At 46.2% G+C, this 27,454-nt stretch overlaps 1 pseudogene across 1 annotated transcript; it reads right to left on the bottom strand.

The window, feature by feature from the left end:
- Window positions 1–362: 362 nt before the first annotated feature.
- Window positions 363–13,120, bottom strand: LOC311127535 (NLR family CARD domain-containing protein 3-like; annotated as a pseudogene). Its single transcript has 5 exons — window positions 12,829–13,120; window positions 6,414–8,160; window positions 2,078–2,245; window positions 1,358–1,531; window positions 363–970 (listed from the first exon to the last, which is right to left on the bottom strand). The product of its transcript is annotated as an NLR family CARD domain-containing protein 3-like (transcript).
- Between the last annotated feature and the right edge of the window lie 14,334 nt (window positions 13,121–27,454).

Here is a 27,454-nt window from a genome sequence, read left to right as displayed (position 1 = left end):
CCATCTAACTGTGAAGCAACACAAACATAGGCACAGACACATGCACACACACACATGATAACATACGCACTATACACACACGTACACATGGATTTTGTGTTGTGGATATGTGGAAGTAGAGTAGGGGCCTGAGGGAACACACTTAATATGTTGTGAAATGTATTGTAATGTTTAAAAAAAAGGTATAACTGCCTTACTTTTGCTGGACCCCGGGAAGAGTAGCTGCTGCCTTGGCAAGGAACTAATGGGGATCCATAATACATACAAACTGTAGGTCCAACAGCAGAGATGAATTAAAAAAGCAACACTACTCATCAGACTGCCTGTCGGATTGATTACAGTGGGAAAAAACATGACACTGTTTAGGTTGAGTTGCTTTGAAGTTCTTTGGTATCTACATTACACAGGGTCACTGAAGAGTCAAGCCTAACCCCAAACCCTGGGTAGAGGGGCTCAGTGAATGTGGAATTGAATGAGTGCAGGTGGGTCAGTGTGTCAGAGGAGACGTTGTAGAAGGACAGAATGCCGGCCTGCCAGTCCAGATACACTCCTACTCTGTTGGCGTGGGAGGCGGAGGAAACAGATATCTCAGTGTTTTTATTACTGTGCCAGGCAGAGTAATTGTTACAACAGCAGTCCAGACTCCAGGACTTGTGACTGGCTCCAAGCCGCCCCCTTCCCGTCTGGTTGAATCTTCTATAGGTCACCGCTATAAGAGCCCAGTCCCCACTCCACTCCACCTCCCAGTAACAGCGTCCAGTCAGACCCTCTCTACACAGCACCTGGGGCCAATTTTCATATCTCTCTGGGTGGTCAGGATACGGCTGCTTCTCTCTCACCTGTGTCACCTTCCTGTTCTCCTCAGACAGAGAGAGGTATGTGTGTGCTGTGTTTGGGTTCAGTGTGAGGTCACAGCCGTACACTGAGGGAGACGAGGACAAGAACATCATGATACAGTTACGTATAGGTGCTGTAATGGTGTATTGCGTTAAATGTTTTTTTTCCATTATCTTATGTCAGATAGCACAACACTTGCTAGTCTAGTATCTTGGTTGAGGTATTGTACCGTAGGAGTGACACCATCTGACGTAAGACAATGGTGTTTCTGATGATGTGTGCAAAAAAAACTGCATAATAACCTACATCTTCTAAACAACCAGCCTTCTCCCTCAGGGTGAACACTGAAAAAAAAAACACAAGTAAGCAAAAACACAATAGTTGCTGCAACCAATTTTCGAAATTATACCTACTGTTCTAACTCTCAACAGTAAAGTTGAGACCCCGACTAAGTTCCCCTATCACAAGTGATATTTGTATTTATCCTTTTATTTTACAGATTTACAGATTCAATTCTTACCTGACAGTTTGGAGTTTGTACATGGGATCTTCCAGTCCAGCAGAGAGCAGTCTGACTCCTGAGTCTCCTGGGTGATTGTAGCTCAGGTCCAGCCCTCTCAGATGGGAAGGGTTTGACCTCAGAGCTGAAGCCAAAGCAGCACAGCCTTCCTTAGTGACTCCACAGAATGACAACCTGTGGAAATAGTTTAATTCTATCTGGTATCAAGTCTCTGAATGTTCCTCACTGGTATATAAAGGTTTGGTAATCTGCCTAGTAACACTTTGTATAAGCTACTATGTAACATATTCATGTTGTTACATTGTACTTTAGAAACATGCATTATAATTGTAAACGTAATGAAGATTTTTGTATTCACATACGATGAATTAGGGACTGTTCTTAGTCCACTTGTGTAGTTAAAACATTCAACTCCATTGCTATGCAATTATCAAACCATTCCTAAATTATTAGGCTATGACTGCGCTTCAATGATTAGACTCCTTTTCTTATTTTTTTAACGAATCACGTTAGTAGTTACGGTGTTACTACACAGAAATGTTAGCAACATGATGTTGGGTGTTACTAAAGCTTCTATCCATCTTCAGTGAGTGGAAGGCAACAGCATATTATGCTAGCTTCCTAAAACAAGACGATGCTCAGTCATCAGCCAAAAAACGTTTAAGCACATTCCTCAAACAAGATCATCACGCTTAAATATCTCCATTGGCCCAAACTGACCTCAGTGTCTCCAGTTTACAGTGTGGACTCTCCAGTCCAGCAGAGAGCAGCTTAATTCCTGAATCCTGCAGCTTGTTGTTACTTAGGTCCAGCTCTCTCAGGTGTGAAGAGGTGAGAGCTGAAGGCAACACTTTACAACTCATCGCTGTGAGGTTACATCCGTTCAGACTAGATACGAAACAAGAGGAAATACAAAGAAATACTCAGAAAACAGGGATATTAATAAAGAACACCAGACCTGTAGAAAAACGGGAGATGACCTGTGGAACAAGTCTTGAATGGAGGTACAATCATTTAGAATGATTATGATAATAATAATAATATGCCATTTAGCAGACGCTTTTATCCAAAGCGACTTACAGTCATGTGTGCATACATTTTTTTTGTGTATGGGTGGTCCCGGGGATCGAACCCACTACCCTGGCGTTACAAGCGTTGTGCTCTACCAGCTGAGCTACAGAGGACCACACATTATGATCATATCTGTCTGTTTTCAGCTATACAATCACCCAGATTCAATGCAGTCAGTGGTAAAAAAAAATTGCTGATAAAAATAAATGCTGATCTCTGTTCTAGGGGAATAAAGCAATGCTCCCTACATTTGTCTGTGATAGGTGGGTAAATTCTGATCTCTATTCTGGGAGAATAAAGCAATGCTCCCTACATTTTTCTGTGATAGGTGGGTAAATGCTGATCTCTGTTCTAGGGGAATAAAGCAATGCTCCCTACATTTGTCTGTGATAGGTGGGTAAATGCTGATCTCTGTTCTAGGGGAGTAAAGCAATGCTCCCTACATTTGTCTGTGATAGGTGGGTAAATGCTGATCTTTGTTCTAGGGGAATGAAGCAATGCTCCCTAAATTTTTCTGTGATAGGTGGGTAAATGCTGATCTCTGTTCTGGGGGAATAAAGCAATGCTCCCTACATTTTTCTGTGATAGGTGGGTAAATGCTGATCTCTGTTCTGGGGGAATAAAGCAATGCTCCCTACATTTGTCTGTGATAGGTGGGTAAATGCTGATCTTTGTTCTAGGGGAATGAAGCAATGCTCCCTACATTTTTCTGTGATAGGTGGGTAAATGCTGATCTCTGTTCTGGGGGAATAAAGCAATGCTCCCTACATTTTTCTGTGATAGGTGGGTAAATGCTGATCTCTGTTCTGGGGGAATAAAGCAATGCTCCCTACATTTTTCTGTGATAGGTGGGTAAATGCTGATCTCTGTTCTGGGGGAATAAAGCAATGCTCCCTACATTTTTCTGTGATAGGTGGGTAAATGCTGATCTCTGTTCTGGGGGAATAAAGCAATGCTCCCTACATTTTTCTGTGATAGGTGTGTAAATGCTGATCTCTGTTCTAGGGGAATAAAGCAATGCTCCCTACATTTTTCTGTGATAGGTGGGTAAATTCTGATCTCTATTCTGGGGGAATAAAGCAATGCTCCCTACATTTGTCTGTGATAGGTGGGTAAATGCTGATCCCTGTTCTAGGGGAATGAAGCAATGCTCCCTACATTTTTCTGTGATAGGTGGGTAAATGCTGATCTCTGTTCTGGGGGAATAAAGCAATGCTCTCTACATTTTTCTGTGATAGGTGGGTAAATGCTGATCTCTGTTCTGGGGGAATAAAGCAATGCTCCCTACATTTTTCTGTGATAGGTGGGTAAATGCTGATCTCTGTTCTGGGGGAATAAAGCAATGCTCCCTACATTTTTCTGTGATAGGTGGGTAAATGCTGATCTCTGTTCTAGGGGAATAAAGCAATGCTCCCTACATTTTTCTGTGATAGGTGGGTAAATACTAATCTCTATTCCGGGGGAATAAAGCAATGCTCCCAAAATTCTTCTGTGATAGGTGGGTAAATACTGATCTCTGTTCTGGGGGAATAAAGCAATGCTCCCTACATTTTTCTGTGATAAGTGGGTAAATACTGATCTCTGTTCTATGGGAATAAAGCAATGCTCCCTACATTTTTCTGTGATAGGTGGGTAAATGCTGATCTCTGTTCTAGGGGAATAAAGCAATGCTCCCTAAATTTTTATTTGATAGGTGGGTAAATGCTTCTGCAAAGAAAAGAAAAAAGTGTGTAAATTGGATTTATGTGCGTTTACATTCTACCACACCACTGGTTCTAACGTCTGGTCTCAATATCTAGTAGGCTACAATGTAAAGCACATTCCTTACACAAGATCATCATGCTTAAATATCTCCTTTAGCCCAAACTGACCTCAGGGTCTCAAGTATACAATGTGGACTCTCCAGTCCAGCAGAGAGTAGCATCACTCCTGAATCCTGCAGCTTGTTGTTACTCAGGTCCAGCTCTCTCAGGTGACAGGAGTTTGAGCTGAGAACTGAGGCCAACGCTTCACAGCATCTCTCTGTGAGGTTACATCCATTCAGCCTAACAAAGAAAACAATCCAACATACAGTACCAGTCAAAAGTTTGGACACACCTAGGGTTTTTCTTTATTTTTACTATTTTCTACATTATAGAATAACAGTGAAGACATCTAAACTATGAAATAACACATATGGAATCATGTAGTAACCAAAAAAGTGTCAAACAAATCAAAATATATGTTATATTTGAGATTCTTCAAAGTAGCCACCCTTTGCTTTGATGACATCTTTGCACACTCTTGGCATTCTATCAACCAGCTTCATGAGGTAGTCACCTGGAATGCATTTCAATTAACAGGTGTGCCTTGTTAAAAGTTAATTTGTGGAATTTATTTCCTTCTTAATGCGTTTGAGCCAATCAGTTGTGTTGTGACAAGGTATACAGAAGATAGCCCTATTTGGTAAAAGACCAAGTCCATATTATGGCAAGAACAGATAAAATAAGCAAAGTGAAACGACAGTCCATCATTACTTTAAGACATGAAGGTCAGTCAATCTGGAAAATGTCAAGAACTTTGAAAGTTTCTTCAAGTGCAGTCGCAAAAAACATCAAGCGCTATGATGAAACTGGCTCTCATGAGGACCACCACAGGAAAGGAAGACCCAGAGTTACCTCTGCTGCAGAGGATAAGTTCATTAGAGTTAACTGCACCTCAGATTGCAGCCCAAATAAATGCTTCACAGAGTTCAAGTAACAGACACATCTCAACATAAATTGTTCAGAGGAGACTGCGTGAATCAGGCCTTCATGGTCGAATTGCTGCAAAGAAACCACTACTAAAAGACCGGTGGAAATCTGTCCTTTGGTCTGATGGGTCCAAATTTGAGATTTTTGGTTCCAACCGCCGTGTCTTTGTGAGACGCAAAGTAGGTGAACTGATGATCTCTGCATGTGTGGTTCCCACCGTGAAGCATGGAGGAGGAGGTGTGATGGTGTGGGGGTGCTTTGCTTGTGACACTGTCAGTGATTTATTTAGAATTCAAGGCTGAAACCACAGCATTCTGCAGCGATACACCATCCCATCTGGTTTGCTCTTAGTGGGACTATCATTTGTTTTTCAACAGGATAATGACCCAAAACACACCTCCAGGCTGTGTAAGGGCTATTTGACCAAGAAGGCGAGTGATGGAGTGGCCTTCACAATCCCCCGACCTCAACCCAATTGAGATGGTTTGGGATGAGTTGGACCGCAGAGTGAAGGAAAAGCATCCAACAAGTGCCCAGCATATGTGGGAACTCCTTCAAGACTGTTGGAAAAGCATTCCTCATGAAGCTGGTTGAGAGAATGCCAAGAGTGTGCAAAGCTGTCTACAAGGCAAAGGTTGGCTACTTTGAAGAATCTAAAATCTAAAATATAATTTGATTGGTTTAACACTTTTTTGGTTACTACATGATTCCATATGTGTTATTTCATAGTTTTGATGCCCTCACTATTATTCTACAATGTAGAAAATAGTAAAAAAAAAAAAAAAAAACCTTGAATGAGTAGGTGTGTCCAAACTTTTGACTGGTACTGTATACATATGCACATTGAACAGAAATCCACTTCATTCTAACAGAAATCCAGTTGTGGATGGGGCTGGAAAAATGTAACCACCATCAAATTCATAAACGGGGCTCATAGATCCATGAGATCAAAATGATCATTTTAACCATATTTTTAGAGTGATACAGTTTACAATTACATTGTTTACAAACAATGGAGTAAAACAAGTTTATATTCTGGGTTATATTATTCAAGAATCAATGCCTATATATGATTAATCCAAAAATGGATGTACCAATCCTGGATTGCTCCTTTAAAGGATCTCCTTTAGGGTTCTTAAATTATTCATCCATTATCATTAAAAGGCCTTATTAATTACAATTACTTATTAGTTGTTGAATTTTTGAATACATTTCCAATTAATATTGAGCATGACTTTAATCCAGGAACTCACAGAGCTATTCTGGACACTTTGACCACTGGCAGCAGCCTCAGAAGACCCTCCTCTGATCTGGAGTATTTCTTTAGGTCAAACACATCCAGGTCCTCTTCTGAAGTCAGCAACACAAACACCAGAGCTGACCACTGTGCAGGTGAGAGTTCGGCCTCTGAGAGACTTCCTGAGCTCAGGTAGGTTTGGATCTCCTCCACCAGAGAATGGTCATTCAACTCATTCAGACAGTGGAACAGATTGATGCATCTCTCTGGAGAGGGATTCTTCCTGATCTTCTTCTTGATGTATTCAATTATGTTCTCATTGGTCTGTGAGCTTCTTCCTGTCTGTGTCAGTAGGCCTTGTAGGAGAGTCTGATTGGACTCCAGTGAGAGGCCCAGAAGGAAGCGGAGGAACAGGTCCAGGTGTCCATTATCACTCTGTAAGGCCTGATCTACTGCACTCTTGTATAAGTCAATCATAGGTTGGTGTTTCCACCGTTTCAAAAGTTTGACAAAGGAGTTCTGTTTGACCAGTGGGTTCTCATTGCGGTTTATGAATGTGAAAAACACGTATACAGCAGCAAGAAACTCCTGGATGCTCAGATGCACAAAGCTGAACATAGTTTTCTGACACGTCCTTCCCTCCATCTTAAAGATCTCAGTGCATAAACCTGAATACACTGATGCTTCTGTGACATCAATGCCACACTCTCTCAGGTCTTCCTTGTAGAAGATCAGATGTCCCTTCTCCAGCTGATGGAATGCAAGCTCTCCAAGTTTCAGAACTATGGTGTCACTGCCTGGGGAATTTTCTGCTTCTCTCATTCTGTCTATCTGAAAGATCAAGAAATGTATGTTCATCTCAGTCAGAGTCTTGGGTATCTTTCTTCTCTCTGCTTCACCCAACAGTTTCTCTAGAACACTGGCTGATATCCAACAGAAGACTGGTATGTGGCAAATTATGTGTAGGCTCCTTGATGACTTCATGTGTGTGATAATTCTGCTGGCCAGGTTGTCATCAGTGATTTTTTTCCTGAAGTACTCATCCTTCTGTGGGTCATTGAACCCTCGTACCTCTGTCCACTGGTGTATGTGTTTTCGAGGGATCTTATTGGCTGCTGCAGGCCGGGAGGTTATCCAGATGAGAGCAGAAGGGAGGAGCTCACCTGTGATCAGGTTTGTGATCAATTTGTCCAGAGAGGCTGGCTTTGTTTCATCTGTCAGAACCTTATTGTTGAAGTCCAGAGGGAGTCGACACTCGTCCAAACCATCAAATATGAACAGAACTTTAGACTTGTTCCTTAGACTCTTGATTGGTTCCATGTCAGGGAAGAATTGATGAAGCAGTTCAATCAGACTGCAGTCGTCTTCCCTTATATTAGAGTTGATTTGGCGAAAAGGAAGTGGAAAGATGAAATCAATGTCCTGATTCTCCTTTTCTTCTGCCCAGTCTAGAATAAACTTCTGAACAGAGACAGTCTTTCCTACGCCGGCAATGCCCTGCGTAAGCACTGTTCTGATTGCCTTCTTTTGATCAGACCGTTGTTTGAAAATGTTTCTGACTTCAACAGTGGTCTCTCCTGTGGCTGGTGTTCTGATGTTCTGATGTATGACCTCATGCTCATCTCTGACCCCTCCCCAGGCCCCCTCGAACACATGGAGCTCAGTGAAGATCTGATTTAAATAGATAAAATCACCTTCCTTTGACGTCCCCTCATATATACAGCCGTACTTCTTCTTGAGATAGCATTTTAGTTTGTCTTCGACTGCAAGGAAAAACAAAAGATTACGTTTATTACGGTCATGATAACTGTATGTGTTTGTGTCTTACATTTATTTGTGTTTTGTTTTTACATAGTGGTAACCAGAGTCGTTCAAGGGAATTCGGGACATGGGTGACTAGTTAACGTTAGCTTGGCTCTCTCTGTGTGTTCGTGCCGTGGGAGGAGGGGTTGGTTCGTTGGCAGAGAGCAATGGCTAGCTAGTATGCTAACTATTCTAGCTAACTAACTGGCTGAATAAGTTGACGACGTACTCACTCAAACTGTAAGAACTAACCCAAAACTTTTCACAACGTTAGACACGGACACAAATGATCTGCTTGGCGTGCTAACACACTGGTGGTTTGTTTTAACCGATTATTGGTGCTAAACTGTGTTATTGGAGGCTGGCATGCTAGTTGGCTATGGCGTCATAGGATTCGGTGCCCTGGACGGTTTTCACTGAAGAATACTGTACCAAGTTAGCTAGCTGAATAAACTAAGTTAGAGTCTATTCCTAGAAAACATTGAACCGCTGTAGTTTACAACAATTATAATTTCTAAAGTGGAAGTTGGGAGAGTTATATTTGAGTGTTTCAGTGAAACGTAAGTGAGGGAGGCCCCTCTCTCTCGCTTTCCCAGACGTTTAGTTCATTTCATTCCGATCTCCTTTGCATTATTGTAGCCCTTTTCTGTAGCCTGTCAACTATGTGTCTGTCTATCCCTGTTCTCTCCTCTCTGCACAGGCCATACAAACGCTTCACACCACGTTGCTGTTGCCACTCTAATCTGGTGGTCCCTGCGCGCACGACCCACGTGGAGTTCCAGGTCTCTGGGAGCCTCTGGAACTGCCGTTCTGCGGCCAACAAGGCAGAGTTCATCTCAGCCTATGCTACCCTCCAGTCCCTTGACTTCTTGGCACTGACGGAAACATGGATTACCACAGAAAACACTGCTACTCCTACTGCTCTCTCCTCGTCTGACCATGTGTTCTCGCATACCCCGAGAGCATCTGGTCAGCGCGGCAGTGGCACAGGAACCCTCATCTCTCCCAAGTGGACATTCTCTCTTTTCCCCCTGACCTATATGTCTATCTCCTCATTTGAATTCCATGCTGTCGCAGTCACTAGCCCATTCAAGCTTAACATCCTTGTCATTTAATCGCCCTCCAGGTTCCCTTGGAGAGTTCATCAATGAGCTTGACGCCTTGATAAGTTCCTTTCCTGAGGATGGCTCACCCCTCACAGTTCTGGGTGACTTTAACCTCCCTACGTCTGCCTTTGACTCATTTCTCTCTGCCTCCTTCTTTCCACTCCTTTCCTTTTTTGACCTCACCCTCTCACCGTCCCCCCCTACTCACAAGGCAGGCAATACGCTTGACCTCATCTTTACTAGATGCTGTTCTTCTACTAATCTCACTGCAACTCCCCTCCAAGTCTCCGACCACTACTTTGTATCCTTTTCTCTCTCGCTCTCCTCCAACACTACTCACTCTGCCCCTACTCAGATGGTAATGTGCCGTCGCAACCTTCGCTCTCTCTCTCCCGCTACTCTCTCCTCTTCCATCCTATAATCTCTTCCCTCTGCTAAATCCTTCTCCCTCCGATCTCCTGATTCTGCCTCCTCAACCCTCCTCTCCTCCCTTTCTGCATCTTTTGACTCTCTATGTCCCCTATCCTCCCAGCCGGCTCGGTCCTCCCCTCCTGCTCTGTGGCTTGACGACTCATTGCGAGCTCACAGAAGAGGGCTCCGGGCAGCAGAGCGGAAATGGAGGAAAACTAGACTCCCTGCGGACCTGTCATCTTTTCACTCCCTCCTCTCTACATTCTCTTTCTCTGTTTCCGCTGCCAAAGCCACTTTCTACCACTCTAAATTTCAAGCCTTTGCCTCTAACCCTAGGAAGCTCTTTGCCACCTTCTCCTCCCTGCTGAATCCTCCTCCCCCTCCCTCCTCCCTCTCTGTGGATGACTTCATCAACCATTTTGAAAAGAAGGTTGACGACATCCGATCCTCATTTATTAAGTCAAATGACACTGCTGGTCCTGCTCACACTGCCCTACCCTATGCTTAGACTTCTTTCTCTCCTCTCTCTCCAGATAAAATCTTGCAACTTGTGACGGCCGGCCGCCCAACAACCTGCCCGCTTGACCCTATCCCCTCCTCTCTTCTCCAGACCATTTCCGGAGACCTTCTCCCTTACCTCACCTCGCTCATCAACTCATCCTTGACCGCTGACCATGTCCCTTCTGTCTTCAAGAGAGCGAGAGTTGCACCCCTCCTCAAAAAACCTATACTCGATCCCTCCGATGTCAACAACTACAGACCAGTATCCCTTCTTTCTTTTCTCTCCAAAACTCTTGAGCGTGCCATCTCTAGGCAACTCTCCTGCTATCTCTCTCAGAATGACCTTCGTGATCCAAACCAGTCAGGTTTCAAGACTGGTCATTCAACTGAGACTGCTCTTCTCTGTGTCACGGAGGCTCTCCGCACTGCTAAAGCTAACTCTCTCTCCTCTGCTCTCGTCCTTCTAGACCTATCTGCTGCCTTTGATACTGTGAACCATCAGATCCTCCTCTCCACCCTCTCCGAGTTGGGCATCTCCGGCGCTGCTCACTCTTGGATTGCGTCCTACCTGACAGGTTGCTCCTACCAGGTGGCGTGGCGAGAATCTGTCTCCGCACCACGTGCTCTCACCACCCAGGGCTCAGTTCTAGGTCCTCTCCTATTCTCTCTATACACCAAGTCACTTGGCTCTGTCCTATCCTCACATGGTCTCTCCTATCATTGCTACGCAGACGACACACAATACATTTTCTCCTTTCCCCCTTCTGATAACCAGGTGGCAAATCATATCTCTGCATGTCTGGCAGACATATCAGTGTGGATGTCCGATCACCACCTCAAGCTGAACCTCGGCAAGACGGAGCTGCTCTTCAACCCGGGGAAGGACTGCCCGCTCCATGATCTTGCCATCACGGTTGACAACTCCATTGTGTCCTCCTCCCAGAGTGCAAAGAACCTTGGCGTGACCCTGGACAACACCCTGTCGTTCTCCGCTAACATCAAAGCGGTGACCCGATCCTGCAGGTTCATGCTCTACAACATTCGCAGAGTACGACCCTACCTTACACAGAAAGCGGCACAGGTCCTAATCCAGGCACTTGTCATCTCCCGTCTGGATTATTGCAACTCGCTGTTGGCTGGGCTCCCTGCCTGTGCCATTAAACCCCTACAACTTATCCAGAACGCTGCAGCCCGTCTGGTGTTCAACCTTCCCAAGTTCTCTCAGGTCACCCCGCTCCTCCGCACACTCCACTGGCTTCCAGTTGAGGCTCGCATCTACTACAAGACCATGGTGCTTGCCTACGGAGCTGTGAGGGGAACGGCACCTCCTTACCTTCAGGCTCTGATCAGACCCTACACCCAAACGAGGGCACTACGTTCATCCACCTCTGGCCTGCTAGCCCCACTACCTCTACGGAAGCACAGTTCCCGCTCAGCCCAGTCAAAGCTATTCGCTGCTCTGGCACCCCAATGGTGGAACGAGCTCCCCCACGATGCCAGGACAGCGGAGTCATTGACCACCTTCCGGAGACACTTGAAACCCTACCTCTTTAAGGAATACCTGGAATAGTATAAAGTAATCCTTCTACCCCCCCCCCCCCCCCAAATAAAAATATACACAATTTAAAAAACAAAAAAAAGAAGAAAAAAGTGGTTGTCCCACTGGCTATCATAAGTTGAATGCACCAATTTGTAAGTCGCTCTGGATAAGAGCGTCTGCTAAATGTTCTAAATGTAAATGTGTCTGATTGGATCAGAGTGCAATTATTAGAGCCTGTCCAGCAGATTAAACTGGCTGCAATGACGTCATCATGATGACTTTTGGTCAGGTTGTAAAAAGTTTTGCTAAATGCTTTTTAGAAACCAGACAATTATCAGTTTTTCTGACCAGATAACCAAAATATGACGGCAGGGGCGGCAGGTAGCTTAGTGGGTAAGAGCGTTGTGCCAGTAACCGAAAGGTCGCTGGTTCTAATCCCCGAGCCGACTAGGTGAAAAATCTGTCGATGTGCCCTTAAGCAAGGCACTTAACCCTAATTGCTCCTGTAAGTCGCTCTGGATAAGAGCGTCTGCTAAATGACTAAAATGTAAATATGACGTCTTTCTCATAACGTTTTAATAAATGTATTATCTGGACTTCTAAGCCCCCCAAAAAAACTGTTTACAACATCAATGTGCCAGATTTGGTCCAACGGGTGTTTTCGTGATTCATTGAGCTTACCTTTGACTTCTAGAACCAAAGGAGCACTCTGGGCAAAAAAAATATACTGTTTTGTTTTATTGTCCTCTTGCTAGTTCCTCCTTTATGTTACCTGCTATGTATACAATATTTCTGCCTGCTGTGTATACAATATTTCTGCCTGCTGTGTATACAATATTTCTGCCTGCTGTGTATACAATATTTCTGCCTGCTGTGTATACAATATTTCTGCCTGCTATGTATACAATATTTCTGCCTGCTATGATTACAATATTTCTGCCTGCTATGATTACAATATTTCTGCCTGCTATGTATACAATATTTCTGCCTGCTATGATTACAATATTTCTGCCTGCTACGCAAAATCAGTGTTCTCTTATTTGCTTTATGTTGTTTTATAGTCCACTAACCTGCTGGTTCTGTTGTCTCACCCTCATCGTACTCGTTCTTTAGCATTTCAGCCAGTTGGTTCTGGCTCATCTTCCTCAGGATCTCCAGTGAGATCTTCACAGTTCCCTCAGGACCGTAGGTCTCCACCATCTTATTCACAGTGTCCAGTCTGTCAGCTTTCTCCAACTGGCTCACTGGAATATGAGGAAAGCCTTTCAGCAGGTCCTGGGTCAGGTGCCATTTAAATATCTTCAACTCTGCTTCAACCAACTCCTCCAGAGTGGCCAGCAGCAGCAAAGGAACAGGAGCCATTGTCGATCACTGAGAAGAGGAAGTTAGTTCTGATCGTAGCTATTTCTGCACAGCAACTGAATCAGGAAGCAGCTCCAAGTTTCCATCAGCACAAAGTCTGACATTTTGTCTGAATATACGACAGGGTCTGGCAGGAAATGGTGGAGGGATAGAACACTGTGTTGCTGTGACTGGGAAGAGACTGTTAAGCTCACTTCCAGGTTGTAAACAGAAGATAACCCAATCATAAATAATAATCATGATAATAAATAAATAAAATACCACCCAATCAACAGACCCAATCAACAGAATCAAACACACTATGGGACAGGTTCCCTGGCCCAGGTTGACTCCATTGCTTCCCACAGTTGGCTGGATGTCCTTTTGGTGGTGGACCATTCTTGATACACACAGGGAACTGTTGAGCGTGAAAAACCCAGCAGCGTTGCAGTTCTTGACACAAAGCAGTGCGCCTGGCACCTACTACCATACCCCCGTTCAAAGGCAATTAAATATTTTGTCTTGCCCATTCACCCTCTGAATGGCACACATACACAATCCATGTTTCAATTGTCTCAAGGCTTAAAAATCCTTCTTTAATCTGTCTCCTCCCCTTCATCTACACTGATTGAAGTGGATTTAACAAGTGACATCAATAAGGGATCATAGCTTTCACCTGGATTCATCTGGTCAGTCTACGTCATGGAAAGAGCAGGTGTCCTTAATGTTTTGTACACTCAGTGTATAATGAACATTTTAAAAACTGAGACTTACAGGTTTCTCTTCTATCCTTCCTTAGTTGTTGAAGCAGTAAACTAATCTGACTGGTCTCTTCTGTCACACAGAAGCTCAGTTCTGCTAGATCATGCTGAACGGGGCCGGGATGAGCAAACAGTTATGTGGAAACCACTTCTGGTTTGTGGTCTGTGTTTTTAAGTGACTCTGTGAATTTGTCTTCACAAATGCAGATAGACAGTGATTAAATATCTCAAATCTACATTGTATAGTTGTCAGAGTTGGGGTCAATTCCACAAATTCTATTCAAATTCAATTCCCTTTCCTTGTAAATTCCATCAATTAAATTAAAATACTAGGTCAATCTTTAGAGCCAGCAGGAGTCTCCAACCCTACAAGAGCATTTGAAAGACTTGAAGTGTCAGGCCACACCCTCACTCAACTTCATTGACTCACAGCGGCCATGACATTTAAGGTATCAACTTAAAAAGATCTTGGTCTACAGATGCTGCAACGCCAAGTTTTGGGAAAAGTTCGGTCTCTGAGGAAATGTTTAAAAATGTTACACCATTTACACCATTTTCAAAATGGCGGATGATCCATCATGGCGAGGTCAGAGGAAAATGTGTTCTTTGGGTAGAGCGGAACCTCTGGTAGAGGAACCACTGACCGAGACTAGGTCAAACGAGGAGGAGTGGTACCTAGTTCTACCAGATGTATTCAGCCATCATCTTACATGATCTAACCAAGTTTGGTATCTGTAAGTCTTACCATTTAAGAGATATAGCTCTCCAAAAATGGGGAAAATAATAATAACCCAGAGGTTCCCAAACGTTTTTGGCCCACGACCGCATTTTGATATCTAAAACATCTTGCGACCCCAAACATGTGAAGAAAATTATGTAATTAACAGCCAATGTTTACTTTTTTATTTGGGGCTATGGCAGTCAATTAAAAAACATTCTAACAGTATTTCTGATTGTCTTCTTAACTCACCATCACACACAGAAAGACAACCAAGTATTTTATTTATTTTTTACATCCATTGCGAATGACAACAGTTCCTCTCTCAATGCGAAAAATCTTTCCAACACTCCCCCTCGATAACCACCAAGCCTCGGTGTGAAATATAACATTGTCATGCTGTGATCCCATATCTCCACATAGTTTTGTGAACAGGCGTGCGCGCAGTGGATGTGGTTTGATGTACTTACAATCTAAGTTACCTGCTCAGCTCTTTTGCCTCCAGTTGCTCTCGGTGTAACCATTATAGCTCAGTGGGTGTATCATACAATGCGTCCATATGGCAGAGGGACACACATTCATAACTAGAGTGCAGAGGCCTTCTTGCCGTCCCGCCATAGATGGAGCCCCATCTGTGCAAAAGCCCACCATTCGATCCCATGGAATCTGTTTTCCGTCAATATACAGTGGGGAAAAAAAGTATTTAGTCAGCCACCAATTGTGCAAGTTCTCCCACTTAAAAAGATGAGAGAGGCCTGTAATTTTCTTCATAGGTACACATCAACTATGACAGACAAAATGAGAAAGAAAATTCCAGAAAATCACATTGTAGGATTTTTAATGAATTTATTTGCAAATTATGGTGGAAAATAAGTATTTGGTCAATAACTAAAGTTTCTCAATACTTTGTTATATACCCTTTGTTATATACCCTTTGTTGGCAATGACACAGGTCAAAAGTCTTCACAAGGTTTTCACACACTGTTGCTGGTATTTTGGCCCATTCCTCCATGCAGATCTCCTCTAGAGCAGTGATGTTTTGGGGCTGTCGCTGGGCAACACGGACTTTCAACTCCCTCCAAAGATTTTCTATGGGGTTGAGATCTGGAGACTGGCTAGGCCACTCCAGGACCTTGAAATGCTTCTTACGAAGCCACTCCTTCGTTTGCCCGGGCGGTGTGTTTGGGATCATTGTCATGCTGAAAGACCCAGCCACGTTTCATCTTCAATGCCCTTGCTGATGGAAGGAGGTTTTCACTCAAAATCTCACGATACATGGCCCCATTCATTCTTTCCTTTACACGGATCAGTTGTCCTGGTCCCTTTGCAGAAAAACAGCCCCAAAGCATGATGTTTCCACCCCCATGCTTCACAGTAGGTATGGTGTTCTTTGGATGCAACTCAGCATTCTTTGTCCTCCAAACACGACGAGTTGAGTTTTTACCAAAAAGTTATATTTTGGTTTCATCTGACCATATGACATTCTCCCAATCCTCTTCTGGATCATCCAAATGCACTCTAGCAAACTTCAGACGGGCCTGGACATGTACTGGCTTAAGCAGGGGGACACGTCTGGCACTGCAGGATTTGAGTCCCTGGCGGCGTAGTGTGTTACTGATGGTAGGCTTTGTTACTTTGGTCCCAGCTCTCTGCAGGTCATTCACTAGGTCCCCCCGTGTGGTTCTGGGATTTTTGCTCACCATTCTTGTGATCATTTTGACCCCACAGGGTGAGATCTTGCGTGGAGCCCCAGATCGAGGGAGATTATCAGTGGTCTTATATGTCTTCCATTTCCTAATAATTGCTCCCACAGTTGATTTCTTCAAACCAAGCTGCTTACCTATTGCAGATTCAGTCTTCCCAGCCTGGTGCAGGTCTACAATTTTGTTTCTGGTGTCCTTTGACAGCTCTTTGGTCTTGGCCATAGTGGAGTTTGGAGTGTGACTGTTTGAGGTTGTGGACAGGTGTCTTTTATACTGATAACAAGTTCAAACAGGTGCCATTAATACAGGTAACGAGTGGAGGACAGAGGAGCCTCTTAAAGAAGAAGTTACAGGTCTGTGAGAGCCAGAAATCTTGCTTGTTTGTAGGTGACCAAATACTTATTTTCCACCATAATTTGCAAATAAATTCATTAAAAATCCTACAATGTTGTTTTCTGGAATTTCTTTTCTCAATTTGTCTGTCATAGTTGACGTGTACCTATGATGAAAATTACAGGCCTCTCTCATCTTTTTAAGTGGGAGAACTTGCACAATTGGTGGCTGACTAAATACTTTTTCACCCCACTGTAGCCACGCAGCACACTGAACATCCCCTGTGCCTTTTCATGCTCGGGAGTCGTGAGACAGAATATGTCCTTGTGAATAATATCCCCCGACATGTATAGCGAACAAAAGTCAATGCATGGGCATCTCGGCCCTCACAGTTAATGTCCATTTGGAGAGCATAAGCTGGGGAGTTTTTGATTCGTTCAGTCAGTTTCCTCTTGATTGCTAGCAATAGCATAAATTCTTCATTTAACAGTGTTATCTGACAAAGGTATTGATGGGAGTTTCTGTGCCTCTGTCTCCCCACACATTGTTTTCACCATTTCAATTGCGGCCGGTAATATCAAAGTCTCTGCAGTGGCGTGTGGTTTCATAGCGTAGCGAGCCTAGCCATTCACTGTGGGAATGATTCAAGCGCAACGGTCAAGTGCTGCCTTTTCCCAATTATCTAAGGGCACTCTCTGGTTGAATTTGATCTTTCAGATTTGAATCATTTTCATTTGGATTATTAAGATTAACCACATTACAATATGTTTGAGATACAAAGACGATATTATAATGTATATTTTTCTATATACAGTACCAGTCAAAAGTTTGGACACACCTACTCATTCAAGGGTTTTTCTTAATTTGTAGTATTTTTTACATTGTATAATAATAGTGAAGACATCAAATCTATGAAATAACACATATGGAATCATGTAGTAAACAAAAAAGGGTTCAACAAATCAAAATATATTTTCTATTTGAGATTCTTTAAATAGCCACTCTTTGCCTTGATGACAGCTTTGCACACTCTTGGCATTCTCTCAACCAGCTTCATGAGGTAGTCACCTGGAATGCATTTCAATTAACAGGTGTACCTGAAATTCTCCCGTGACCCCATTTTCATATCAGGCGCCCGCTAATGGGTCCGTGCCCCCTAGTTTGGGAACCACTGCTATAACCCTTTTCCCATAAAAACTGTTAACACGCTAGAACTGATGCGCATCAAGAACTAAAGGCAACAAAAATGCACTGAAAAAAACGTTTAAACCGACTTTGGATGCACTAGAGCCCATTAGATAAATTAGCTTGGAAGAGGTGTTTTTAACTCCACTCTAATGCCGACTTTGCTTATGGAAAACCGTATCAAGCGAGTTAAAATCTGAAATTGAGTGGAAATTTGAAATGGAAGTTCTGGAACTCCATCACATGCTTCTGCTAGTTCACACAATGAAACTGACATTAAATGTGGATAATGATACATCTGTTGGCCATCACATACATTTCTATGCCATTGTAAGCTACTGTAACCTGCATTTGATATATTGAAATATATTGAAATGGCGATATCACTAGAGTCAGTGCAAATACATTTGTGCCACTTGTGTAGCCTACCTGGAGTTGGCAAACAGATTTAATAAATAGCCTATAACTTCAGTTTATTGCTGTTGAAGCCTTGTGTTATTATGCAATTATTAATGACCGTAACAGTCAGATTAGGCTACAGGTAGAAAAACAAAGACAAGCATATTCAGTTAAAGGAGATATCCCTATTTTACTCCCACGTCGTGGATGCTTGGCTATTTTCAAACAACTCTCCCCCCTCCCCCTTTCTCAACAAGCCTAGAGTCATTCCCATTTTGCATGCTCTTTCCCTTTCATTCTAAAACGTGTGGATTTGTTTACTTTAGGCATAGCTAGCTAGCTAGCTAGCCATTAATACAGCTACAGCAGCAGTCTACTAGCTAACCACCGGACACACAGAATGTGGTGAAATAGAACGGTAAACGTCCAAAAAGTATTTATATTGTAATACCATATGGCAACGTTGTGCAATTTGTCAAGTTTACGTGATGTGTTCTGTCGGTTCCCTTGCTAGTGTTTGCTAAACCAAAGCTAGTTTGACACAATTGCAGCTACAGCTAGCTGCAACAGTTTCAACCTTGTGAAATTGTTTTGTATTAGCCAATGTATGTAAGAAAGTATTTCACATAGCAGGACATCTAACATCTAGCTAATGTCATTCATTGTATGTGCAGGTTGTGTTGGACACAGTGGCGGTTCTAGACACATTTTACTAGGGGGGCCAAGGAGGGGCCAGTGTTTAATCAGGGGGGCACACATAAAAAAACTGGCAACACATGATATTCAAAGATTATAAACTTTATTTTACTTTAAAATCATATGACATTTATTATAACACGTATTTTGTACAAGAGTGCAGATGCAAGAGAGATAGTGCCATAAAAATGAAAAAATAAAAAAATAAAAATAAAATAAAAAGTACAGGGTACAAATACAGGGTTCATATTCAATGTGAACAAAACTCCAGGATACAACAAAGGGTACAACAATGTGCCATTTCCTATTTATGGAAGCCCCACTACTGTGGACAGTTGATTCCACATTTTGTTTTAAGAAAGAAAACTTTCTGAGTGATTTATAAACAAAACACACTACCCTGTATCCATTTAGGTAAAATAAACCAAATCAGAAAAGAAATTCAATTCAAAGAGGCTTTACTAGCATGACCATATTGACATACAGTATTGCTAAAGCACATAAACAGGGAAACGTGTTACACATTAACATCCAGTAGTCCAATAGGATGCAGACAATAAACATTAAGTTAACATTCGTTTAAAAGCAACAATCATGTCAACACAATGTAGCAATATGAACAACACTGATGGATATCAGCAACAACATGAAAACAAGAATATTACAGGTGTCTGTGTGTGTGTGTGTGTGTGTCTGTGTCTTTGTGTACTTCACTGTCAGTTGATGAGCAGGTGTACAAAAAAAGGCTTTACAACATATATGGGCAAGTCCATTTAGGACAGCACATTTCCACCATAGTTCACATTAGGAAAAAATGACAGCATGAATGCTCACTAAACAAACATATACTACATATACCTTTTTATACACGTTTTTTTTCAGTAATTTTTTAAGAGTGAAAGGGAAGTAAGCAATCGCTCATCATAGGATCATACATATTTCAGTTACAATATTAGTTACAATATTAGTGTTAGTTAGATCATCATGTCAAAGCTGGACCTGCAAAGTCTGAACGACACAAGTGTGCAATGATTGGAGTGATTTTGTTTCTTTTTTTTCTTGCTTTGCTTGTTTTCAAAAGGAAAAATCATAGTTGGTAAAAAATAAAATAAACTTTCGTTGAAAGGTATCACACTGTATAATTTACAAATATCTAAAGAGGTTTAGTGGATGCCATAAAACATCTGTGGAGCTTGAAGATTTGTAGTAGATAGATGTTTGGCAGAGATAATTCAAAAGAATAAAATCATAAACTCTATCTAACTTTTTTGTTTGCTGGGGCAAAAAATGACTTTATGTCCCTTCCTCGTTTCATGATAACTATTAGAAGAAGAAAAAACGTAGGGGCATGCATTACATTTTGTTACCTAACCATCCCTCCCTACTTAACACTGGCAGATAACCTGTTGATTACTTTACTAAAAATGTATTTGTTATCGCGATGCAACAGCCAAGACGGATGAAGTTACGTGGTTAACATCACAACATTGTGTAGACCTAGCAAGGATAGCCTACTAACATTTGGATATTTGCTTCTGCTTCGATGAGTTTGCTTAGATATGATTACATTTCTAAACAAATCGAGACCAGACATTTAAAAACTTGATTTGATTTATGTGTGAGGAACAAAAGGAACATGTAGGCTATGTGCAAGAACAACAAGTCACTTATGATATTAAATCGTTTTGCTTACCTTCGACCTTCGGGTGCGCCACTCTAATTTACCCGTGTAGAACGTTGACGTGTAGAGCGTTGCATTAGTTCCGCTTTTGGCGCTCGCGTGTAAAATAGTTATAAATTCATAATTTTTTATTTGGTCAGCACGGGGGGGCCACAGGGGTGGCCAGGGACATTTCCAGGGAGGCACGGGCCTCCCCCGGCCTCCGTGTAAAACCGCCACTGGTTGGACAATGTAGATGATGGCAGTCCGACTGGCAGGGGTAGAGGGAGAGCCAGGGGCAGAGGACAGACAGACAGAGGCAGGACTAGAGGGAGAGCCAGGGGCAGAGGACAGACAGACAGAGGCAGGACTAGAGGGAGAGCCAGGGGCAGAGGACAGACAGACAGAGGCAGGGGTAGAGGGAGAGCCAGGGGAAGAGGACGGACAGACAGAGGCAGGACTAGAGGGAGAGCCAGGGGCAGAGGACAGACAGACAGAGGCAGGGGTAGAGGGAGAGCCAGGGGCAGAGGACAGACAGACAGAGGCAGGGGTAGAGGGAGAGCCAGGGGCAGAGGACAGACAGACAGAGGCAGGGGTAGAGGGAGAGCCAGGGGCAGAGGACAGACAGAGGCAGGACTAGAGGGAGAGCCAGGGGCAGAGGACAGACAGACAGAGGCAGGGGTAGAGGGAGAGCCAGGGGAAGAGGACGGACAGACAGAGGCAGGGGTAGAGGGAGAGCCAGGGGCAGAGGACAGATAGACAGAGGCAGGACTAGAGGGAGAGCCAGGGGCAGAGGACGGACAGACAGAGGCAGGGGTAGAGGGAGAGCCAGGGGCAGAGGACAGACAGACAGAGGCAGGGGTAGAGGGAGAGCCAGGGGCAGAGGACAGACAGACAGAGGCAGGACTAGAGGGAGAGCCAGGGGCAGAGGACGGACAGACAGAGGCAGGGGTAGAGGGAGAGCCAGGGGCAGAGGACGGACAGACAGAGGCAGGGGTAGAGGGAGAGCCAGGGGCAGAGGACGGACAGACAGAGGCAGGGGTAGAGGGAGAGCCAGGGGCAGAGGACAGATAGACAGAGGCAGGACTAGAGGGAGAGCCAGGGGCAGAGGACGGACAGACAGAGGCAGGGGTAGAGGGAGAGCCAGGGGCAGAGGACGGACAGACAGAGGCAGGGGTAGAGGGAGAGCCAGGGGCAGAGGACGGACAGACAGAGGCAGGACTAGAGGGAGAGCCAGGGGCAGAGGACAGACAGACAGAGGCAGGACTAGAGGGAGAGCCAGGGGCAGAGGACAGACAGGCAGAGGCAGGACTAGAGGGAGAGCCAGGGGCAGAGGACAGACAGGCAGAGGCAGGACTAGAGGGAGAGACAGGGGCAGAGGACAGACAGACAGAGGCAGGGGTAGAGGGAGAGCCAGGGGAAGAGGACGGACTGACAGAGGCAGGGGTAGAGGGAGAGCCAGGGGAAGAGGACGGACAGACAGAGGCAGGGGTAGAGGGAGAGCCAGGGGCAGAGGACGGACAGACAGAGGCAGGGGTAGAGGGAGAGCCAGGGTCAGAGGACGGACAGACAGAGGCAGGGGTAGAGGGAGAGCCAGGGGCAGAGGACAGACAGACAGAGGCAGGACTAGAGGGAGAGCCAGGGGCAGAGGACGGACAGACAGAGGCAGGGGTAGAGGGAGAGCCAGGGGCAGAGGACGGACAGACAGAGGCAGGGGTAGAGGGAGAGCCAGGGGCAGAGGACAGACAGGCAGAGGCAGGACTAGAGGAAGAGCCAGGGGCAGAGGACAGACAGGCAGAGGCAGGACTAGAGGGAGAGCCAGGGGCAGAGGACAGACAGACAGAGGCAGGGGTAGAGGGAGAGCCAGGGGCAGAGGACGGACAGACAGAGGCAGGGGTAGAGGGAGAGCCAGGGGAAGAGGACAGACAGACAGAGGCAGGACTAGAGGGAGAGCCAGGGGCAGAGGATGGACAGACAGAGGCAGGACTAGAGGGAGAGCCAGGGGCAGAGGACAGACAGACAGAGGCAGGGGTAGAGGGAGAGCCAGGGGCAGAGGACAGACAGACAGAGGCAGGGGTAGAGGGAGAGCCAGGGGCAGAGGACAGACAGACAGAGGCAGGACTAGAGGGAGAGCCAGGGGCAGAGGACGGACAGACAGAGGCAGGGGTAGAGGGAGAGCCAGGGGAAGAGGCAGGAAGCAGAGGAGCAGAAATCTGAACATGTGCATCTGTGCAGATTTCTTTTAGCGGGATCTCCGTAATCAGCTAATCTATGGTCCTAATGAACACCTCTTTCTCCATGATGACAGAGTTTCTCTGGGCCCTCTTGTCAATGTTCACTACAGAGATGATGTCGTCTCGGGAATCATTCTCCAGTGTAGTGTAGGTGCAGTACAGTGCACAGTAGCCTGGCGAGTCCATGCAGCCATCAGCTGAAATTGTAAGTAATAAATAAATACAATTGTAAGTAATAAATAAAAAAGCAGGACATCCATGTTAAATACTTGTGGTGTACTGTAAGCACACAAACAATGAAGTCTTACCTAGGGCTACCACACAGTCTTTGGTTCGCAGACGGTCAATGATCGAAGACCTTTTCTCCATCCAGAACAAATTTGATCCAGTCCACACAGTATGAGTTTTGAATGTTGAAAAAAGTACTACTGGAAACCATCCCCATGTTCATGAATTTGAAAAGGAGGCCAATTTTTGAGTAATTATTCCCAGACAGCAAAATGTTTGTGGCCAACAAAAAGTCACCTGCTAGCATCCCATGTGTCAGAGTGGTGTAGGTGGATGATAGGAATCAGGCGCAGGAAACCAGGAGGACGTCAACAGAACTTTACTTAGTCCAAATAACAGAATACGTCGCCAACCCAACCGGGTGGCGCGAACAATTACGCACGAAAATACACAGTGCGAGAAAAATAAGGAAAAGCGCACACAGTGCGAGCTCTCGAAATAACACAACGAGAGAACAAACTCGATGAGGCAGGCTGACAACAACAATTACGCATAACACCTGACCCAAACCAACAAACTAAATAAGGGGAACAATCAAGACACAAATAAGGGACAGGTGTTAAGAACAGGCAAAACCAAAAGAACAAGAAACATAGAACGGTGGCAGCTAGTACTCCGGAGACGACGACCGCCGAAGTCCGCCCGAACAAGGAAGAGGAGCAGCCTCGGCCGAAACCGTGACAGTACCCCCCCCTTGACGCGCGGCTCCAGCCGTGCGCCGACCCGGAGCTCGAGGACGACCCGGACGACGCGGAGCAGGGCGCGCAGGATGACCCCGATGGAAATCGGTCAGTAGGGACTGGTCTAACACGTCCCTCCTTGGCACCCAGCACCGCTCCTCCGGACCGTACCCCTCCCACTCCACGAGATATTGAAGACCCCCCATCCGGCGTCTAGAATCCAGGATGGACCTCACGGTGTACGCCGGAGCCCCCTCGATGTCCAACGGGGGCGGAGGAGTCTCCTCAATCTCAAAGTCCTGGAGTGGACCAGCTACCACCGGCCTGAGGAGAGACACATGGAACGAGGGGTTAATATTCTTGTAGTCAACAGGTAGTTCTAACCTATAACTCACCTCGTTCAATCTCCTCAGGACTTTAAACGGCCCCACAAACCGCCGACCCAGCTTCCGGCAGGGCAGGCGGAGGGGCAGGTTTCTGGTTGAGAGCCAGACTCGATCTCCAGGTGCGTACACTGGCCCCTCACTGCGGTGTAGGTCGGCGCTCGTCTTCTGTCGACGTATGGCACGCTGCAGATGGACGTGTGCAGCGTCCCACGTCTCCTCCGAGCGCCTTACCCACTCATCCACAGCGGGGGCCTCGATCTGGCTCTCATGCCATGGTGCCAGCACCGGCTGGTACCCCAACACACACTGAAACGGGGTTAGTTGGGTGGAGGAGTGGCGAAGAGAGTTCTGTGCCATCTCGGCCCAGGGCACATATCTCGCCCACTCCTCCGGCCGGCCCTGACAGTATGACCTCAGAAACCTACCCACATCCTGGTTGACACGTTCAACCTGCCCATTACTCTCCGGGTGGTAACCCGAGGTAAGGCTTACCGACACCCCCAACCGTTCCATAAATGCCCTCCACACTCTAGAGGTGAACTGGGGGCCTCGGTCAGACACTATATCCTCGGGTACCCCGTAATGCCGGAAGACATGGGTGAACAGAGCCTCAGCGGTCTGTAGGGCAGTGGGTAGACCCGGCATGGGAAGGAGACGACAGGCCTTCGAGAACCTATCCACAACGACCAGGATGGTAGTATTCCCCTGTGAGGGGGGAAGGTCGGTAACAAAATCCACCGAGAGGTGGGACCAGGGTCGTTGTGGAATAGGCAGGGGTTGTAACTTACCCCTGGGCAAATGTCTGGGCGCCTTACACTGGGCACACACCGAACAGGAGGAGACATAAATCCTCACATCCCTAGCTAACGTTGGCCACCAGTACTTCGTGCTAAGGCAGTGCACTGTCCGGCCGATACCCGGATGGCCAGAGGAGGGGGACGTATGAGCCCAACAAATGAGGCGATCGCGTATCTCGAGCGGAACGTACGTCCGACCCACAGGACACTGAGGAGGACTCGGGTCGGTGCGTAACGCCCGCTCGATCTCACCATCAACCTCCCACACCACCGGAGCAACCAGACAAGACTCCGGTAGTATGGGCGTGGACTCAACTGACCTCTCCTCTGCGTCATACCGCCGGGACAGAGCATCTGCCTTCCCGTTCTGGGAACCCGGGATGTATGTGATCTTAAACACAAACCGGGCCAGGAACATAGTCCAACGAGCCTGGCGAGGATTCAGTCTCCTAGCTGCCCGGATGTACTCCAGGTTACGATGGTCAGTTTGAATGAGGAAAGGGTGTTGAGCCCCCTCGAGCCAATGCCGCCACACCTTTAGGGCCTGTACCACGGCTAACAGCTCCCTGTCTCCTACGTCATAATTCCGCTCCGCCGGACTGAGCTTCTTAGAGTAGAACGCACAGGGACGGAGTTTAGGTGGAGTACCAGAACGCTGGGAAAGAACGGCCCCTATCCCGGCCTCTGACGCGTCCACCTCTACTTGGAACGGTAAAGAGGGATCCGGATGCGCCAACACCGGCGCCGAGGTAAACAGGTCCTTCAGTCTCCCAAATGCCCTGTCCGCCTCAGCTGACCACCGCAAGCGCACCGGACCCCCCTTTAACAGAGACGTTATGGGAGCTGCCACCTGTCCAAAACCCCGGATAAACCTCCGGTAGTAATTCGCAAAACCCAAGAACCGTTGCACCTCCTTCACAGTGGTTGGGGTCTGCCAATTACGCACAGCTGACACCCGGTCTACCTCCATCTTCACTCCTGACGCAGATAACTGGTAACCCAGAAAGGAGACCGACTTCTGAAAAAACAGACATTTCTCTGCCTTGACATATAGGTCATGCTCCAACAGCCTCCGCAATACTCGGCGCACCAGGGCTACATGCTCAGCACGGGTAGGACTATACACCAGAATGTCGTCGATGTACACAACCACTCCCTGTCCCTGCATGTCCCGGAAAATCTCATCAACGAAGGATTGGAAGACTGAGGGAGCATTCATCAACCCATATGGCATGACTAGATACTCGTAGTGCCCGGAAGTCGTGCTAAACGCTGTCTTCCATTCATCGCCCTTACGGATGCGCACCAAGTTATATGCGCTCCTAAGATCCAATTTTGTAAAGAACTGCGCACCGTGCAGTGACTCCGTCATAGTCGCAATCAGAGGAAGTGGATAGCTGTACTTCACTGTGATCTGATTGAGACCGCGGTAATCAATACACGGCCGCAGACCTCCATCCTTCTTCTTCACAAAAAAGAAACTTGAGGAAACGGGTGAAACGGAGGGCCGTATGTATCCCTGTCTAAGAGACTCAGAGATGTATGTCTCCATAGATTTCTTCTCCTCTTGAGACAAGGGATACACATGGCTCCGCGGGAGAGCTGCGCCTGACTGGAGATCTATCGCACAATCCCCCCGTCTATGAGGCGGCAGCTGCGCAGCCCTAGTCTTACTGAACGCCAATGCCAAATCCTCATACTCGGGGGGAATCTGCAGTGCTGGCATTAGATTCGGACTCTCCACCGAGGTCGCCCCTATGGAAACACCCAGACACCGCCCCTCACATTGAGCAGACCACCCTTTAAGAGCTTTCTCTCGCCACCCAATAATAGGGTCATGAGTCATCAACCAGGGAAGACCCAGCACCACCGGATACGCAGGAGAGTCAATCAGATAAAGCTGGATTCTCTCCTCATGACCCTCCTGCGCCATCATCTGAAGTGGTGCTGTGACCTCCCTAATCAACCCAGACCCTAACGGACGGCTATCTAGGGCATGGACGGGGAAAGGCTTATCCACTGGAAGAAGGGGAATCCCTAACTCTAAACAGAACTGGCGATCTATAAAATTCCCAGCTGCGCCTGAATCTACCAGCGCCTTATGCTGGGAACGAGGTGCAACCTGTGGGAAACAAACAGGCAAGGTTAGGTGCACGACAGAAAGCTCTGGGTAAGCAGGGCGCCTACTCACCTGGGGGGACCCCCCAATGCTAGACCTGCCATCTCCTCCCCTGGAGGACCCGCCCCAGCACCTAGCCGCAGTGTGCCCTCCACGACCACAGTTGGTGCAAGGGCCGGGTCCCCGTGGGCTCCTCCTCCTCCTTTCCCTAGCGCCAGCACCCCCGAGCTCCATAGGACTCGGCTCGGAGGCGCTGGAGAGTGGAATGGGCGAACCCCCCCCTCCGGGACGCCCACGGGTGGCGAGCAGGGTATCCAGCCGGATGGCCATGTCGACCAGTTGGTCGAAAGTTAACGACGTGTCCCTGCACGCCAACTCTCGCTGGACGTCCTCTCG

This window comes from Coregonus lavaretus (genome assembly GCF_964263955.1).
Source record: "Coregonus lavaretus genome assembly, chromosome: 4".
Taxonomy (NCBI): domain Eukaryota; kingdom Metazoa; phylum Chordata; class Actinopteri; order Salmoniformes; family Salmonidae; genus Coregonus; species Coregonus lavaretus.
This window is presented reverse-complemented; position numbering and strand designations above follow the sequence as displayed.